Below are 20920 nucleotides of genomic sequence, written 5' to 3'. Positions count from 1 at the left end.
CTTTCTCTAGTGATGGTACTAGGGAACTACTTTCTGCATACATTTCCACAATTGCTCATTTGCTCTAGTTTTTTTGACCTGTTGTAGTTTCCTACTAATTGGATATAAGCCCTTCATGGATATATAATCAAAGTACCTGGACCAAATTCTTATAATCAAATATTATCTGGGGAGCTTCATAGAAATGCTAATCCTGGGTCTGCAGTCTTAGCTTTTCAGGAATTCTACACGTAAATGGTGTCCTACTTCAACTCTTGATATAGGATAAAATTGCAGTGAACATGTTTTAATGCTTATTTCACTTGTGTCTTCCCTTTTAGAAGCACTGCAAAGCTTGAATTCATTTATAATGACTTAATTATCTTTTTTGCAGGGAAAAATCCTCTTTGAGATAAAATTGATGGACTCAAAATGGAGTACTTGCATGAGCCCCTACATTTTGCACAGGCGTTCATTAGCTATTTGGGAAGATCACGGCCAGAAAACAAGTACCTTTGTTTCACGGAAACATACATCTTGAACTACTTTACTATGCTTTTGGGTCAAGAAAACTCCAAACATATTTTGTCAAATACTCTTTCTTCAACTTTGAAACCCATGTGGATAGCCAGGGAAAAAGCAATCTGTATGTTTCTAATTAATTTACACTTGACTCATCAGAATGTTGTTTTCTAAGAGCTATTTGATGTGTAAGACCCCTTATGAGCCTTTCAAATATGGCTTCTAAGCATTTTTCCTTTGAACCAGAAAGTCACTTTTTTTTCCCCCTGAAGCAAATGGAATTCAATCCTCAAAAGGCTTGATTTGGTTCAAAAAATTGTCAGACTCACACAATCTGACAAAACATGTTCTCTCACTTAAATGGATTAACTCATGCAGTAAGCACTAGAAATTAAAGGGCATTTTATATCATTTGGCAAAAATTTACTTAAAATGGCCACAATGTTAATGAAATTTTTGTTTATTTAGCAAAGCTCTCACATAAAATAACATTAAGTACACTCATGTGAATGGGCGTAAGTACTGCTTCAGGAAAATACAAAGGAATTAAAAAATTTTGTCTGAGAAATATACATATTGGTCTGTGAGTGTATGTGCAAAGGGTTTTGAGTGTTATCTCCCTGGTTTCAGTCCTGAAGTTAGTGTTGTACACATGAGACTCATACACAGATTGGCATCATCCAATATTGCTTCTCTTACCTTTTATACAGGGATCCTAAAAGCAGTGATTACTACAGTGAAATACAGTGACAGATCCTGAGTACAACCATTGACAAATGTCCCAGGCAGGTCATATTTCATTATGTTTGCATAGTCCGAGTGTACGAGTATTATACTTTCATCTAAATTCTTTTCTTGATATTAGTCTAACAAGTACATTTTTGCTTTCTATTTAATAGCCACTGTGAAATATCTACACTGATTTTCAAACTCATTGTATCATAATTGCCTGACTTACTTTTTACTTCCTCGTTGCAGCAAAAATTTTGTTTAGAGGCTTCCTGTCAGCTCACATACTACAGAAAAGAAATTCTTGAAGGTTCCTTTAGCTATCTTCTCTCTCCCACATATAAGAATCCTTAGATAAGCCCTTGTGATTTCTTCTACTGTTTATACTCAAATTTCTCCCTCAATTCAGGCACAACTAATTCACCATCCCTTTATAACTTTTGGTTAACGATTACTTACTTAGATTTTTTTAGTTTCTTGAATGACAATTTTAGTTTGTAGACAAGAATATACAGAAGGTTTTACATTATCACCACTGAATTTCTTGGGTAGATGTATACTCTCATGACACTATAGCCAAATAATTGATCCCACTGAGTGCCTGCAAACCATCTAAATACTTTTAATTTCTATTGCCAGGATAGCTTTCTTTTGGTCCTCTTCCAGAACATTTCTTTTCCCCCAAGATAATATATACAACAGGCAGTTTGGGCATAATATAAAGACAAATGCAAATCCCACAGAATTCAAAATGCTTTTCTATAGAAGCAGGTATGTATAAGTTCTGAAAGTTGTTAATATACTACTTAGAACAGAACCTATATCGTAGGTTAATTTCAGAAACTTATTCATAGAGGTAATATCCCTGATTTCTGTATATAGACGTGTATTTTAATATGAAAAATCCACTGAATCCATTATTGTCATCATCATTGAGACACTGGTTTACTGCATCCATGTATTTCTCTGTGGGAAGATTCAGAGAATTCGGGCAATATGTACACCTTGCCTGCAGTGAGTTTATAATTGGATTATAATCCAAACTGCAGAATCCTATTTTCTTCCTATAAAGGAATATAGAGCCATATTTCCCGATTTCATCTTTAGTGTTCAGGGCCTGGCATTTGAAATGAAGTTTTTAAAGTCGTTGCGACAACCCTCAAAAATAAGTTTACTTCTTTAAGGATGTCCTTGGCACATCTCTCAATGAAAGAGCTTGTTCTGAGAGAGTACTTTTTAAGGACAGTATCATCATCTTCCCACCCCACCTCTGCCCCAGTACGAGGAGACTTTTGTTTTCAGGTAGTATCTGTAGTGTAAGATGAAGTGGCTCTGGACATTTTTGTCACAATACAGAAGAACATTTAAATAGAGCAGTACATATATTTTGTAGCTTTAGTCCCTGATGAGCCATAACAAACAGTTAAAGCATACTTTCTACTATTGGGAACACTCCGGTTCACTTGTGGATTATAAACATATTAGTTAGGGCCAATTCTCTTATAGGATAAAATTCAAAGTATAGCAAAGAACAAGGAGGGACTAAGTGATTACATTCCAGTAGATCCAATTTGACCACAGTTAGGATTCAGACGAATAGGACCTCTGGAAGAGGGAGAGAAAGAGAAGAAAGAAGGGAACAAAAGGGAAAGGGGAGAAAGGGAACCTCTTGGCATTTGACAGTAAAGAGAAAACTTTTTTTTTTTTTTCAGTTTTTGAAATGGTTTCATAGATGACTATCTATCTGAATTGTCTTTCTGTGGGGTGAGAAAACTACCAAAATCAGTTTGTAAATTACTCATTCCTGATATAAATATCAATGGTTTCTTAGCAACTACATTTAAACGTATCAGAAATGGAATCATTCAACTATGAGATTAGAGTCCCTTTCATTAGGTGAATAATCTTGCTTATTAATAGAAATAAGTAATCCAGACTACAATTCTACCTTCTAGAAAGTGTAGGTAAGATTTCACAAGAACAAAACAATCATATAAACCAATTTGAATGATCTGAGAGCCCTGTGTGCCCAATGTACATTTAGCGTAGCAGGTATCATGCTGTTATGTTTTCCTTTCTTTGAACTCAGGGGTAGATTGGGAGAATGTTATTGGAACGACATGCATTCATTCAGGTCAGCAGTGTTCTTCAGAATTCATAGTAGGGTATATTTGGCTTTTCTCAAATTGCAAGACGGCTGCCCTATTGTGAAGAATCATCCATATGTTTCAGTGGGTTAGGTGTTATACTTAGTTATGATGATTAGTTATTTGGTTACGTTTAAAAACCTTTTCAAGATCTTAGTTTGTCATTGTTTTAGGTATAAAAGTGTTATATCCCATAATACAATCCACTAAAGTTTACTTTAAAATGGAAATATTTTCCACTGTAACTAGATTGTTGAATTTTCATAGCATGATGCTTTTATTTTTTTTAATGGAAAAGAAGAAATATGTTTAATATTTTGGCATTTGTTTTTACCAAGGGAAAACTACTCTAAAAGAGAGAGGGCAGTTTGCTGTTTAAAACTGAGAGGATAAATTATTGCTTTATCATATAAGTGTCTTTGTAGGTTGGAAGTGAAAAATATTTTTAATTTAAAAGTGAATTTGGAGATCTGAGCATGCTCACTGTACATCACTTTAAAATTATTAAAGTAGTTTGATTTAATAGAGTGAATCTTCTCAGGCTGAGGAGTACTTCACTTTGCACTGCATAAGCTCAGATGTTAGAACCCGATCACTTCCCAGCTGAAGAGCTTATAAAAAATGTGAAGTACTCTAATAATTTTAAATTACTCTATATTGCACATTTTCAGGTCTCTGATCACCTCCAAATTCAAGTGCTTATAAAACTGCTCCCATAATTTTAAATTGCTATGTGCACAGTGATTTAAAATTGTGAGAGTGCTTCAAAGTTTTTTAATAAGTGCTTTAATTTAGAAGCGAGTTGAGCAATACTCCAGTATAACTTCAAGAAATTATTAAACTGATGTAAAACTTTATCCGCTGGAAAGAAAATTACATTATGTATAAAAGGGTGAGGCTCCAAAGGAATATATATGAAGATGAAGGTACCAAATGCTGAGGAACAACCAGTAAATGAAATGAGATACTAGGGTCCTAGGGTGTGGGGGGGTGCACGTTGTTTTGTTAAGTTTGCTCACTGCTTGCCTGAGGCTATAGTTCTTGAAACTCTAACAGGTATTTCAGTTCCTTTAAGTTAACAAATTGCATTTAGAGGACTTCACTGGAGATTCTCAGCATTTTAAAAGATGTCAGGCAATTTCTCCTGAAATTATGGAAAAATGGCATTGGTAAATGAAAGGACTATATCTTAGCGAAAGACAGAGAAGGAGGAGAGAGGGCAGAGAAAGGGAAAGGGACAGGGTCAGGGAGAGAGGAAGGGGAGGGACTGAACGAGTGAGAGAGAGTTTATTGTTGAAGAGGTCTTGTCAGTCAGGGAGCTTCTGGACATTCTGACTGATTTCTCATTTTTCTATGGTAAACAGGGAATGTTTTAAATTCTACTCATAAATGATAAGAAATTACTGTAATTAAGAAGAGAATTCCTTTCATAAACCAGTGGTGCTGTTCACTGTAGAGAAGCACTTAGATTTTTTTTTCTGACTGTACATCATTATTATTACAATGTTCAGTTAATTTGACTTTAAACATGCTACGGTCCTACAGATCTAGAATTATCGTACATACGAAAGTCTGACAATCAAGTTCACGAACTTGTTGGAATGATGTTGCTAACCTTTTTTGATATCAGAAGGATTATTCATTATGAATTTGTACCAACTGGACAAAGAGTTAACCGAGTTTACTATTTGGAAGTTCTGAAAAGGCTGCGTGGAAAAGTTAGATGACCTAAACTTTTCGCCAATAATTCATGGCTCCTGCATCACAACAGTGCACCAGCTCACACGGCACTGTTTGTGAGGGAGTTTTTAGCCAGTAAACAAATACCTGTATTGGAACACCCTCTCTACTCGCCTGATCTGGCCCCCAATGACTTCTTTCTTTACCTGAAGATAAAGGAAATATTGAAAGGAAGACATTTTGATGACATTCAGGACATCAAGGGTAATACGATGACAGCTCTGATGGCCATTCCAGAAAAAGAGTTCCAAAATTGCTTTGAAGGGTGGACTAGGCACTGGCATTAGTGCATAGCTTCCCAAGGGGAGTACTTTGAAGGTGGCCATAGTGACATTCAACAATGAAGTGTGTAGCACATTTTCTAGGATGAGTTCTCAAACTTAATTGTCAGACTTCGTATTTGGGGGATAAAATATCTTGTGATGGGCCAGCTGTCAACAACCTGCTTTCCACATCTTCTCCAGTTTATTTTCGATGCTGTTCAGGTCAACATGGTGGTATACTTTGACTCAACATCTGAAATATCAAACTGTGAGATGGGGACACAGACCTCATATATTTAACTAGAATTGTACAATGTCTTTGATTAATAACACTAAATTGAAATACGTAAAAGATAAGGATATTCTTTCGTCAAATTGTTGAAGGTTTGGGATTTATAATATATCGTGATTCTTTGTACATTTGCAAATGTACTAGCAACCTTACTTCTAAGGAAAAGACATTTACATTTTATTAAATTGCAGATGAAATAAAGGGAAATTGACTGCGTGTTTCAGCAGTTCGTGTTTCAGTATGGGAAATTATATACATCATTGGATTCTAAGGTATAATAAACGGGTGAGTGTTAGTTATTATTACTCACATTGCTACAAATATTACCATAGCCCAAAACATTTGAAATAGTTCTTCTCATTTCCATTTTGGCTTATATGAATATTCTTTGAAAATAATGGTATCTTCCTTTATTTTTCTAAATATAGAAAATTAATCTCTGTAACTGCAGGAAAATAAGACTTTCTGAAATGTAATAGCATATACATATACACAGTAAAGAACAGAAAGGATCTATTTGAGCTCCTAAAATGAGAGTGACTTTTCCTAGAATAATTTATCATTTGTCCTGTATCACCATTTTCTAGAACTTTTCTAGCATTGCTAAAACAAATTACATTTTGTGTCCCCAGCAGAGCACCCACTACTGGTCTGGAAGTATGGCCTACTCTGGCCATGAAGCCTAGTGGAAAGACAGGAGTTGTCTGATTTCATGAAAGTTAGTAGTTTGCTTTCACTGCCAGAGTCTGGTTATAATTTCAGGGTAGAATTATCTCATTGTTTTCTGCCTGACAGGATTTGTTTCTACTTCTTAAATCTCCACAGGCACTCATTTAAAAAAAACCCTTCCTGTTGCTTTTGGTCTTACTGGGGATATGGAGACAGTGGGGAGGGAAGGACAGAAGGAGTTTCTGTTTCTGAGTCAATTCTGGGCAGTGAATAAGATGTGTTTTTCTTACAGTTGTCAATGAAAGACCATCCCTTTAACTACCCGGCTTATTAGTCATATGCATTGCCTTAAGATATTGCTCCCCAAAATCAATACCCTCATTTCCTTTCCATCTGCCTAGACCAAGATAATTAGGCTCTTTGCTTTGTTTTGTATATAATGAAGGAGGCAAGTAGGGCTAGTAAGAAAAAAAGGTTCTCTCCCTGTGGTAAATGTATTGACATTTACAGACACCGACAGAGCACAACATGGAGAGAGTAATGAGAAATTTGACTGCTTCCCCCGCTTTCTCTGCTTTCTGCTTTCGAGCTGCTGCATCCCACAGTGAATTACTAGCTACAAAGAAAGGGAACTGCTTAGGGACTGACAATTGAGAGCATTTACAATTAGCTGAATTGATTAACCTTTACAAATGCTGTTACTTTATGAGGTGTTTTTCTCAGCCCTGGTTGAACAGTATGCCTTATTGATTCAACATAATCCTTTACGGAAGCCCTGGTTTGTCTGTGACTCCAGCAGGCATAATGCCTGCCTTGGTCATCGCTTCTTCATGTTCTTGGGAAAAGTTGACACGGAAGACTGATTGGTATTATGTAAATGGGTCCATGTCTCCCTCTGGGAAGGGTGTGCAGCTGGCAGAAGCCAGGGCGAAGACCTGCCTCTCTGCATTCCCATCTCCAGACTGCAGACACAGAGGTGCCAGCCCCTGTGCCAGCTTCTCACTGCCTCTCAGTTCATAGCCTTACTCCAAATAAGCTACCCGAGACAGGAAAAGAGTCACAGACAGCCCTCTGAGGTTTCCAACTTCTCTCTATTCCCTGGCTTTTATTTAGGTTTCCTGAAATAATTTGAATTATGTGTATGCATGTGCAAGGGACAGGGGTGGTGGGAAATTGTCAAAAAAACCCACAGGATTATATTTAGCTTAATTTCTGAAAAAGATTATAGACTGATTTTGAGTGCCACTTTGGCTAGTGATACCAAAATCGATGACAGAAAGCATTTTCTTTTCATTAGTTTCATTAAAGAAGCTCTGTGTTCAGAAATAAGGACTATTGCCTAGAAATGGCTGCCTTCCTCCCCTCATGCCCCATAAAACTATATGAATACAAAGTAAATATTATTTGGTTTTCTTTCCCTTCTTACTTTCCACGTTTTCCTTTTATCTTTCCTTTATTCTTCATTTCAAGTGGTGTATTTTTGTGATCTTAACGATAAAAGGACTGACAGCTTGAAATACTGCAAAGTAAATCCTTCAGCTGTTCCATCAGTGTTCCTACAACACATCCTGCACCCAAGACCGGTTACATGATTTGTGGGGTTCAGTGCAAAACGAGGATGGAGGGCCCCCTGTTCATAAATTATTCAAACTATCTAAACAGTGATAGCACAGCATTAACCCAAACTCAGCTCTCAGCATGAAGCCTGATATGACCAGCACAAGTCACTGACCATGAAGTAGGCCCTTCCTTCACCTTGGACACTGTGTTTTGTGAAAAGTTTGAGTGAGGCATGGGCCTGAGATGCTGGTATTTGTTTTCTTTCCCCACTCAAATTTACACTCCCCTCATGTGAGAATGGTTTACTCTGGATCACACTGAATTGCGTATGTTTGTTTACCATTTGCACTGCTGCGCAGTTGGGTCTGAACTGAGAGCACCACCCTGATGCACATCTTCTGCATAACAAGGGAACCCACACCAGACCCCAGGGACTTGAAACACTTTTATCTATGCCGGAGTTCTGAGATTGGAGTGTTTGTCACTTTGTGCATCCAGTCACTGCAGAAGAAAGTTTGTTTTGCTTTTTGTGATTAAACTATTTGGCTTGATACACATGCAAATATATGTGCATTTATTCTAACGTAATGCATGTACATAGTCAAATGCACAGCATTTTTTCATACATATATGTGCATAACAGAATTGAGTTTATGGAGTTCCAAGACACAGATGAACAATGATGGAAGACAGCCATTTTTTTTTTTTTTAAATGAAGAATTGATGCATTTTTAAAGGAAAAAACGATCAGGGAGCTGCTCTAATAAAGTCTGCAGCATTCACAGCATGACAAACAAATTAGAAAACAGCAGATGCAGCACAAATTAAGATGTATTTAGCACAGCAACCCATCAGATGTGTGAACGTCTTTTGTAACTCAGCTTTGCAAGGTTGATGTATTGCACTTTAGACAGCTGATAATGAACCCTCCTAGCAATTAGAAGTGGAAATACTGAGGAGTCAAGATTGTGGTGTTCCCAGTGGGTTAAAAAAGGGGGGAAAAAACAACAAGAAACAAAAAACAACAACAAAAAAACAATATGTGAAACTTCTTTATGTGTTTGCAAAACAAAGAGAATGTTTCAATTTATATACTGGTGTGTTTGTATTTCTCTTGCCTTTTAAAAATTCCTACTTCATTTTAATTAACATCTGATTCTAAAGTGTCATTAAATAAGTATGAATTCTGTTGCAGTTACACACGTTTTATGGCTAATACAATGTCTTTCCTTTATGGGATGCATTATTTAGTAATCTTACATTAAGACAATAACTTCAATCATTGTGCCTTCAAATGGCAATAAGCATGGTAATGGCTTCACTGAGCTGCTTCCTGATTCTGTCATTGTGCTTTCCCTTTAATATTAGAGCCTTGTTTCTATTTCTATGTAGAAGGTGTGTTTCCCCCAATTTCTGTTTTCTGAGAGTGGAAGCACCTTTGCAATAGGTGACCAAGCATCAAAGTCCATTTACTAGGCAACATTCTATCATAACCCAGTGCCAGAGCTAACAAAGCACTGCTAATGTTTGCACTGCCCCCATCAATATTTTATTTAAGCAAGCATATTATTTCCTTCCTGGAGGAAGCAGTACCCGGTAGTCACTCTGTAGAGTTAGCAGCAGTCCCGCATTTTGTCAAATGCGGGTTTTGACAAACTTAGAGAGCTTGAACGGACTCATAGGAGAATATGCCAACAGCATAAAGGTGAAAAAACGGTACCAAATAAGGAAACCTTATTGGTGTATTCTGCCTAGGAAAGAGATATCTGACAGCTGATTTAAAATGTGATCCTCCTTTGTGAAAAATCTTAGGTGACTCTGACGTTCACGATATTGAAGAAATCAGCATCACAGGCACCATTTCCTCTTGAGTTTGTTTCCTACTGTTGTGTGGTTGCAATCTCTGTCCTAAATCCCAGACCCTCAAACAGTAACCTCCCAGGATCAACTGTAAGTGAAGTTTAGAGGACGGCGCGGGTGAACGGAAACATTACATTCACATTTCTGTAAGACAAATACAAATGCAAGTTCACGTGCTGGTTTGTCATATTGTGAACCCAGAACCCATATTGTGAGGACAGAATTTACTTCACAAGGTGTCAGCCTTTCTAGGCTACACAGAGAGAGGGATCCAAACAACATTGTTCTGGGTTCCCATCATAACTTGGAAATTTTTACAATGTCCAGAGCACTGTATGTCCTGCAGATGGAGGAGGACGTCCTCAAATTCCTTGTAGCAGGAATCCATTTAGGGGGCACCTATCTTGACTTCCAAATGAAACAAAAGGAAAAGTGATGGCCTCTACATCATAAATATGAAGAGGATCTGGGAGAAGCTTCTGCTGGCGGCTCGTGCCTTTGTTGCCATTGAAAACCAAGCTGATACCAGTGTCATATCCTCCAGGAATATTGGCAAGCAGGCTGTCTGGAAGTTTGCTGCTGCCTCTAGAGCCACTCCTATTGCTGGCCACTTCACTCCCAGAACCTTCTCTAACCAGATCCAGGAAGCCTTCAGGGAGCTGTGACTTCCCATGGTTACTGATCCCAGGGCTGACCACCAGCCTCTCCTGGAGCCATCCTAAGTTATGCTGTCTACCATCGCTCTGTGTAACACAGACTCTTCTCCACTCTATGTGGACATAGCCATCCCGTGCAACAGGGAGGGAGCTCACTCCACAAGTGCGATGTGTTGGATGCTGGCCCGGGAAGTTCTGCGCATGCGTGGCGTCCTCTCCCACGAGCACCTGCGGGAGGTCTCACCTGATCTCTGCTTCTACAGAGATCCTCAGGAGATGGGAAAGGTTGTGCAGGCCACTGCGGACAAAGCATTAACCTGTGAGGAACTTCAGGGTGAATGGAGTCTGCTCCGGTTCCCAAATTTACTGCTACTCAACCTGAGGTCGCAGACAAGTCTGAAGGCGAGCAGGTGCCCTTGGTACCTTTTCAGCAGTTCCTTGCTGAAAACTGGAGCGCTCAACCCGTCACTGAGGACTGGACGGCAGCTCCCACTGCTCAGGCCACTGAACAGGTAGGCACGGCCACTGAGTGGTCTGAAGCTATTCTTCCACATGCTGCTAAACAGAATAGGAGGCAGGGATGATTAGAAATTGTGTGACCGAGACGAGAGGTCATGAACTCACAGGACATAGATTGGAATAGACCTGCAGCTGTTTTATGTATTTATTTTTCAGTGTTTAAAAATGAATGCAACGATTTTAAGATCAGGAGACTGTCACAAAGATTTGGATTTCGGTTTTTTTGATAAATCTGCCTTCAGTGGGCCTGTGTGTCCAGGTGGTCACAATTGGCTTCAGGTGGGCTGGCACTTGCCTAGTTCCACAGTACCGCGTCCTCCATTGCCTCTTTCACTGAGCTCGCATGTCAGCTGCTATTTATTATGCTGCTTGCACACGTGGTTTTCTCAGAACCAAGAAACTTTCCTTACACAAATGATTTCCTTACTTATGTTACCTGTCCAGCCTTTGTAGGTGTTTGTGTTTATGACCCCAACAGTTCTTACTGTCCTCATTTATGAAATCTGAGAGATGAATTAGGAGACGTGTTTTTCAAATCTAACATCCTGTGATTCTATTTTCTGTTTCTATTTGTATTAGCGGACATGAGGGGGAAAATGGATTAACTGGCATAAGGAGAGCTTTAGGGTGGTCAGGAGAAAGACCTGCTAGAAGATAATGTGAAAGAAACACTGTCGCCTTTTTCCTGATGGATACTTTGTACTCTCTGTATCCTTAATGATAATCCCTTACATCTGTGCAATGCCTTAGTACTTTTAAAAGTGCTGTCATATAAAAGAACTTCTTTGAGCCAATTTTACGAGGCTCTTTTATTAGAAGGGACGTGGATGATAGGCAATGGATAATCGCATCTTGGATGAACTCCATTGTGGATGGGGGGGTAAATTAAGGGCCTTTTCGTGGTTTCGTCTAGCTGTATAATTCTATTTTTCATCAAAGCTATGACCTTTTCTAAAAGAGTAGTAAATACACTGCAAAGGAATGAAGCTTTTAGAACATGTTGGCTCCTTACAATGATGGCTTCACCTAGGATCCCCTTATTATACTGATTTATGAGGCAGGTGGTATTAGGACTCGCCAAGCTCATCCCCACTGTTTTCATTTCAGTATTGTAAATCCAAAACACACCATGATGTTTAGAATTAGCTGGAAAGAATTTAGTAATTTCTGTTAAATCGGGCTTCCCATAACCACCATCATGCAGATAGGAGTCATTTGGCAGACTTCTTTTTTTTTCCTCATTTTCACCTTAGTTTGGATTTGTAGAGAGAACACTGTTGGGATAAGTATACAAACCTGAGGGGCAGTTGTGGTGCACGGGTGTCAGATTATGGAAGCCTGGGTTCTGGGCTTGCCACTTCGCCTTTGTGTGACATCGGCTTGTCTATTAAAGAGAAGGATTACTTCAGCAGAGCCTAGCTTCCCCTGTGAGCTGGACACGTGGACACCTGATGGGCACAATGAATGGCTTCCATGCCTTCCTTCCCATGACAGTGGTAACCACTCATTCTCAAAACTACTGAAGACAACCAATGCTCTACAACTTCCATGAGGGAGAGTGTTTGGTCACAATTACTAAGACCCCCTTCAGAATCAATATTCAATAATGGATTTTCCAGAAAGTTGCTTGTATCAAATGGTGGTGGTACAGTTAGATTCAAAGATAATCTGGAACAGAGCTCTGAGGTAGTGTATTTTCTGGCTCCCTTTTCCCCTTTGTATCTTTCTTTCCAGTGATGTTCAAATATCTAATTGTTCAAAGCTCTTTGATCACCCAGATCTCACAACGAGGTCTCCCTGAACATGTCTTCTCCAGATCCGAGCCCATTTGCTGCTGCTTCCAAAATTGGGATGTCCCAGTTAACAAGGCCCTGCTCCATAAACTGATACACAGTAGCTTACAAGTAGGTGTTAATGGCAAGCAATGATTTATTGTGATGTCCCTCTGTTTCGTTTGCATTCTAATCAGGGACATCCACAACCACAATATACAAGCACATTATCATTATCACTAATGATAGAATTACAAATACCAGATGGTTGATGAGGCTAAGTATTTAGGGGCAGGGTCCTCTGTTTTTCCAACTATCAGCATAAGGCTGATGAAGAGGGTAAAACTGTAGTAGAGCCCAGAACACTGTAGTATTAATGACATTCCAAAATGACCTTCTTAGGCCTCACAGGTGCAGTCTTCTGGAGGGGGACATTTTAATAGGAAAACTCTAGGTTTCTTCTTTGTGCATGCATAATACCAGTATTACAAAATTTTATTAAAAAAACAAAAACGTTTTGACCTCTTTTGGAAAATTGTTTGCTGGATTTTTGGGAATGAAGGAGAAGGCAGTCGTTGCAGGATTGAGTTTATAATGATAGACTGTAACGTCCTGTGCCCCATGGCACTGTAAGTGAGGAGGAAAGAATCCCAGTGATGACAGGGCGATCACTATTACTAAACACTGGAAAGTGCAGCCTGTTTGTGGCTTAGGAGTACATTTTAGAGTAAATTTCTTTAAAATCAACAAAATTTACCCTATTAATAGCTACATATATTCTGTACCTTATTTAGCATTCAAACTGTAGCATTTGACCTTCATTTTCACGCTGTGTAATATTGGTAGTTATCATTTGATATGATAGTTTTAAAATTAGACAAGATTGCCAGCCGAAGTACTCTCACTGCCTTTAATCAGCATGTGAAGAGGATTCTCTCTGAGCAAATGAGGTATGTTTGGAGGCCTCTGAAAAGGAAAACCAATATGATGGTTTTGTTGTTGTTTTGCTTTGGTTTTAGGTGTTTCCTCCTCATGCCTTTCCATGTCTCCATCGCTTCTTTGTCCTATTTGTTTACCACTATATAATGTCCAATAAAAGGAAACATAAAATGCAGCTGCATTTTCTTGAAGGCAAAGGACATGAAATTATTTCCAGATAAAGGCCAAATAGTATTGTTTTTTTGTTCAAATAGATTATTTTCTGTTTCATGCTCAATTCATCCTCTGCTTTTATCTGTCTGTTGAATGTGTTCCCTATGACCTCTTAGCTTTTGATAGGTATTTGTATGATTATAAACGTGTGATGCCAGGTTGAATAGGCAAAGTTATAACCGAACAATGGCATTTATAGAGCAGACTTGCTGCTAACAAAGGCATGCCTGCCTTCTTCGAAATGCTGTGTTAATTAAACTGGATTAATGCTGGTTAATTAAATGCTGAATTTAGAATTTCAGTCTTTTTGCATTATGGTAATTTTTAAAACAAATTTTTATTTTCTTGAATATCTGAAAATGGATCTTTTATAATAATTTCTAACATTTGCATAAATTTTTAAAGTTTATAACATTTTTACATAAATTATTTCTTTTAGTCATCACCACAGCCCTGTAAGTGGAATATTATTATCCTCATTTTATAGACAAAAACTTGAGGCTCAGGCATACTGTGCCGTTTTGTTAACACCAAATATCCAGTAACTGATGAATCTGATATTTGAACGTGGTTTTCTAACTCCAAGCCTGGGATACTGGGAGACTAATTTCTTGTGGTTCTCTATTTTATGAGTATTTTAATGCCATTTTTCTTCCATTGAATCCTTGATTTTCTTATATTTTCCTTTCTATTGCATGCAAAGACCCCAGAAATGTTGAGTATTCTTTTCCCCCAGCTCCCCTTCCAAAATTGCCCTTTTCCTGTTTGATAGAAGAGACACGTAATCTTCATCCATCCTGAATCTTACTACTCTCTATTACCATGGGGTGGAAAGCCTTCCTCCAGCCCCTAACAAACACTTCTGAAATGCATTCTTTTGAGAAAAATATTCACAACACCGAAACAAAGAGACATTTTTAATGGACTGTTGAAGGGGGTGGGACCTTATTTCATCCACACAATAAATTCAAGTCAGAGAAATATTCCTGAGTGCACATTCTCTGAGGAACCATGTGGAAGACACCTGAGGATTTTTTCACATTGGAATGCCAAACCTGGCACACCTGTTCTGTGACTTGCATTTCTCATTGACTGAAAGGTGCTGCTGAGGACCTGAAATCCCCATACATCACAAGCTGCCCAGCGTGGGGGTTGGGCAAGCGCCCATGGCACTGAATGAAGCAGAGAATCTCAGAGACTCAGTGCTTCAGGGAGGAACTTGGCTGTGTTCTGAGAACTGTCCAGTGTCACTGCAAGGAAACTCAGAGAGAGGCAGAAGTGATACGTAATAGTGGTAGCAGCAGGGTGTATGTGTATGAGTGTATGTGAGTTTGTTCAGATTTAAATGAGGTTTTGATGACATTATATACTAAGATGACATTATGGAATAGGGACTACATCCAGAAATACCGATATTCTGCCTTGGCCAATTTATTTGCATCACTGAGTTTCTTGAAAGAGATATAAAGGAGGGTGGTAAACAGGGAATATTGTATTGCTTATTATCAGATGGTAGCCTGTTCTCTGGAAAATCGGGCTGGAGCTCATGACCTTAGCTTAAGTCCTAAGTGGGGCCCTTTCTAACCTATACCAAAATCCTACTACTTTTCAGTCATGGGCGCTTGAAAGGATGATTATGGATGATTGAAGATGGTTATAATCCATCTGTATATATGGCAAGAAAAAAAAATCTCTCTCGCTCTCTCTATACATATATATACATACATATACATATATATACATACATATACACATATATACATACATATACATATATGTATATGTATGGCAAGGAATAAGTTTACATGATTGTGGGGAGTGGCAAGGGAAGTCTGAAATCTGTCAGGAAGGGCAGGCTGGAAATCTTTGGCAGGGGCTGGAGGGACTGTCCAGAGGCAAAATTTCTCCTACTTCAGGGAAGCTTCAACACAACTCTTAAAGTCTTTCAACTGATTAAATTAGACCTTTTCAGATTATCTAGGATACTATTCCTTACTCAGAGTCAACTGATTATGCACTTTTATCAAAATACCTTCACAGCAACACCTAATTTAGTATTTGAATAACAGGGAACTCAACTTGAGCCAAGTTCATACAAAATTTATCACAGAGGACATGTAAAGAAAGTAAGACTCTCTGGTGCTCACCTAGTTGAGGCAGGATCTGGCTTTTATTTTTTATGTTCTGAGAAGAAAGTGCTGATGAAAGCCATATACTTACACTTGACTTTTACTTGTACTCTATCTGTTTGTAAGTGTAGTTCTGTTGGTGACATGAAATCAACCCAGTTACACTGGTACCACCACCTTTACGGAAGAACTAAGTTAAGGTGGTTGAAAGTGTTTTCCCATCTGTCTCTCCAAGGTGTGTGTGTGTGTGTGTGTGTGTGTGTGTGTGTGTGTGTTTCTTTAAGCAATTGCATACACATTTATTTTAAGTGATTAGGCTGAAAAGCCAGACTATTGGAAACTAGAGATGGCTTATCCCTCTTCTTTGCAGAGGACCAATAGGAAATCAGAAGGTCCTTTACCTCCCTATACTTAATTGCTTCTCAGGTTATACAACTCTTACACAGTTGTTTGGGATCAGTGATGAGTTAGGCAATTCTTGCTTACAGGACTGTCTGTCTGCTGTTGTACAATAGAATCTCTAAAAAGGGTCGTATTATGACATCCATTAAGTTAATTGCCAAGTTATATTGTACTTTGATAGAATATTTCCTTTCAGTCCCGTCCTGCTTTACACCTAGCTAATTGTCTCACCTACGTAGCACATTGAACAGGTTATGCAATGAGCAGTTGACAATTCTACAGTCCTCAGTCATTACCAGCAATTCAAAAAGGCCCCAAATTTGAACAAGATGAATACAGAATTTTTTATTAATTTTTCATAAATATATTAAAGCCCAAATGGAATCACGCATCTTGAAGAAGTTAAATGTTTAGTAAAGTTCAAGTCTGAAAAATCTTTCCTATTCAGTTTTCTGTGCAATTCTAAACAGAGGACAATTACTTGTGCCTAATTCATGACTGAGTTCCTTCTTCACTTATCTGGTAAAATCCTACATTATATCATTGCTCCCAATTACAGGAACTAAAAATATACTAGAAAAAGAGGCATATTAAAAAGGAAAAGCCCATAAACTAATATACATAATACTACTCAAACTACTAAGTTTTCTACCTCTTTTTGAACTCAGATCTCATTTGGAAATGATAGCTTGCATAATAATTTGTCTTTTGATCTGGTTACAAAGTCTTTTCTCAAATATAGTTACATATATTTTTATGGATATGTAAGAGTGTAACAATGAACGGAAGTTTTGAAGGCTACACTTTAGAGCATGGTATTGAATATCTTTGGTGGGTGTAGGGATGGAACTAGAAATAATACATGAAAGAAATGCATACCAAAAAGTCTGAGATAATATCTGCCCTGATAATGATATTACGTTATTAACTAGAGGGTACTGTTTATTGAAATCTGTGTACTTAGGACCCATGAATACCCCCAGAAAAAGAATATACTTTTAAATTCAATATTTAATTTAAAGTCTTATGGAAATGAAGAGCAGATTTTTCAAAGAGGAGAGGTAATCCACTATGCCAAATCGTAATCCACTATAAATGAGCTGAGTGTGAATGAGCAACAAAAGTCTTGGGGCCTCCATGTGATCTTCAGTTCTGTGGAAGTTTCTACAACAAAAATTGCAACTATTTTTCACCTGGGTACTTGTTAACAAACAAAATGTTTATTAAAATGCAGATGTGATTAATTGTTCAATAATCAGTATAATTCTTAAACTCTTAGAAATATGTTATAGTGAACACCTAAACAATGATTTAATGAGAACCCCCACTGATGGAAATATCACCTACTCTCAAGTATATTGGAGACAGTTTGTGTAGTAGACAGGCTGTCTGAGGTAGTGGGTAGATTGAAAATTTGATCATTCAAGTATTTAATGTGATAGCATATCATCAGTGGTTTGCCCTGTATTGAACTCGGGTTCTTCTCCATTCACCATAGCTTATATTTGTTTGTCCTACTGTGTTTTGCTCTTTCATTTCCAAAGCCTTTCACATTCTTCAATATTCATTTCAGCCCATTATTCATTGTCATATAATACATTATAGTATATTTGGTCTTTTCTTTAATGTTATATTAGCATTTCCCCTCCTGTTTCTCAGAGTTCTTATACATTATGGTGCCAGTTGTTCACCTTAGAAATGTGTCAATCTCTGATCATTTAAATAAATGCACAAATGTACATAGTGTTTCTTGCTTCTTGTAACCCTTCAGAATGACATAAAATAGAGTTATATAATTTGCTCAAGTTAAGTGTTACAGTTATTTCTGAAAATTCTCTTAAATCAGCCATAAAATGCAGTATATCTGATATTTGTTTGGAATAATTACTGTTTCTTCAGTTTGGTTTAGCCATTAGCTTAATTGGCTTAAATATTATGTACTCTGTGTATGTGTATGTATGTATATTTACTACATATAGAATTATATACCTATTATTCAATACATGTACACATTCAAAAGGAGCTCACTCAAGAGCTGAGGCCAATTGAGGAAACAACATTCATGTTGCTTCTCTAAAATCCACTCCTTAGGCATGTGTCAGCTTGTGAAATGGTTGGAAATCAAACACACTTTTTAATTTTTCTTACTTTGTGTGTATGTGTGTGTCTCATTGATTATGTTTCTGTCCCCTTCTCTTGGATGTATAAAAAATGCACATATAATGTTTATATAGGGTGATTTACTGAAACAAATTTATGAATTATTTTATGCATTCAGTTAATTGCAACCAGATAGTAAGATTTTTAACTTGGAGATTGTAGAAATTTCATACTCATGTTCAGATAGATGGAGTAAATAAAACTCAAGACACTTAATTGTCAGTCATCTCTGTCAACATTTATACAGGAGTAAGTGTAATTTCATGTAATTTCAAGGTACTGACACATTCAATATTTGATATGATCATGCAGAAATCACATCCACATGAATCTTGGAAAAACAGAAATGAATGTTTTTGTTTTCTAGAAGAGTACGAAAAATTGATATATTTCTTCTTAAATATTCTGTAGAATTTGCCAGTGAAACAATCAGGTCCTGAAAAATATCTTTTTTGTAAGGTTTTAAACCATGAATTCAATTTCTTTAATAGCTCTAGGACTACTTAGGCTATCTATTTCATCGTTAATTTTTGGAGAATTGTACCCTTATCTAAGATATCAGATTTATATGCATAGTGTTAGTTGGTCATAGTATTCTCTTATTATCTCTTACTTTAATGTCTCTGAGGTCTGCAATGATATTTCCTCTTCCATTCCTGATATTAATTTGTGTCTTTTCTCTCTTTTTCTTTGTCTGTCTTGCTAGAGGTGTGTTAATTTTATTGATGCTTTCAAAGAACCAGCTTTTTGGTTGCATTGATTTTCACTATTGTTTTTCTGTTTTCAAATTCTTTGATTGCTGCTCTTATTTTTATGATTTCCTACCTTATACTTGATTTTGGTTTGTTTTTATTTTTTTTCAATTTTTTAAAAACATATGGTATAATTTTATTTATATAAAATTATAAATAGGCAAAAGTTAACTATGAACTTTGAAGTCTGGGTGGTGGTCCCTTTTGGAGGGCAGATGGTGAATTGATTGAGAGGGACATGAGGGGAATTCCTAGGTGCTTGCAATGCTGTTTATTGACCTGCATGGTTGTTGTATGGGTGTGTTCAACTTTGTGACAATTCATAGAGCTGTAGCCTTACAATCTGTGAACTTTTCTTATGTTTGTTATACTTCAAGAAAAAAAATATCCATTGGGTTTTTGGATCTATAGGTAGAAAGATGCCACTTTTCCTAAATTCTTAACCAGGGACTTTAAACCTTGTCCTGCTGACTTTGGGACATGAAGCTGTAGGTCTGGATTGCCAAACACATGTCACATGTCAACTCCACTGAGTTAGTGGTGGCTTCCCGTGGCACTGAATAGAGAGAGATTTGGGGTCAGTTTCTGGGCACAGCAGCAGCAGAATGTTACGGTGATGACTAAGTAAGAGAGAATTGGCTGCCCATGTGCTTAGTACTGGCCAGTCCCATTGATGGTACAAGGAAAATTAAATTTTTTAAAGTTGAAACCTAGATTATGATTTGAGATCTTTCTTCTAATGTTAAGATTAAATGCTACAAATTTCATATATGCACAGCTTTAGCTGTATCTCACAAATTTTGATGTTATATTTTCATTTTCCTTCAGTTCAAAACTGTTTTCTAATTCATCTTGATGCTTCTTTGACCATTGTTTAAAAGTATGTTAATTTCTAAGTGTTTGGATATTTCCTATTGTTTTCTGTTTCTGATTTCCAGTTTAATTCTGTTATAGTCAGAGAACATACTTTGCATTGATTTTAATTCTTTTAAATTGGTAAAGTTTTTTCATAACCCGGGACAGCAAACCTAAAGTTTCTTTCATGATTTATCTCGAATGTCCAATGTGCACTTGAAAAGAATATATATTGTGGTTTGGTTGGGTGTAATGTTCTATAAATGTCAATTAAATACAGATGGTAGATGTTATTTTCTCAGGTCTTCTAATATGTTGATTTACTGTTTACTAGTTATATTTATTACTGAGAAAGGTGTGTTGAGGCCTTTAAACATGATTGTGGATTTATCTATTTCTCCTTCAGGTCTTTTAGGTTTTGCTTCATGTATTGTGAAACTCTGTTGTTAAATGCATGAATATTCTTTATTAAAAAATAAGGTTTACATGACATGAACAAGACTGTTAGAAAAATGGGATAATAAATAAGGGGTTTATATTTTATTGCAAGGAAACATGAGGTCTGACAAGTAAGTTCGCAAACTCATCCTAGAAAAAGTGCTACATACCTCATTGTTGAATATAACTACGGTCACCTTCAAAGTACTCCCCTTGGGAAGCTATGCACCAATGCCAGTGCCTAGTCCACCCTTCAAAGCAATTTTGGAACTCTTTTTCTGGAATGGCCATCAGAGCTGTCATCATATTACCCTTGATGTCCTG

At 37.3% G+C, this 20920-nt stretch overlaps 1 pseudogene; it reads left to right on the top strand.

The window, feature by feature from the left end:
* Positions 1-10080: 10080 nt before the first annotated feature.
* On the top strand, positions 10081-11001 carry LOC109445565 (small ribosomal subunit protein uS2 pseudogene; annotated as a pseudogene).
* The last annotated feature ends 9919 nt before the right edge of the window (positions 11002-20920 follow it).

This window comes from Rhinolophus sinicus, chromosome 3, assembly GCF_057876585.1.
Source record: "Rhinolophus sinicus isolate RSI-liver-muscle chromosome 3, RSI-T2T, whole genome shotgun sequence".
In the NCBI taxonomy this organism is placed as follows: domain Eukaryota; kingdom Metazoa; phylum Chordata; class Mammalia; order Chiroptera; family Rhinolophidae; genus Rhinolophus; species Rhinolophus sinicus.
Note: the sequence above shows the minus strand (reverse complement) of the source record. Positions and strands in the feature narration are given on the sequence as shown.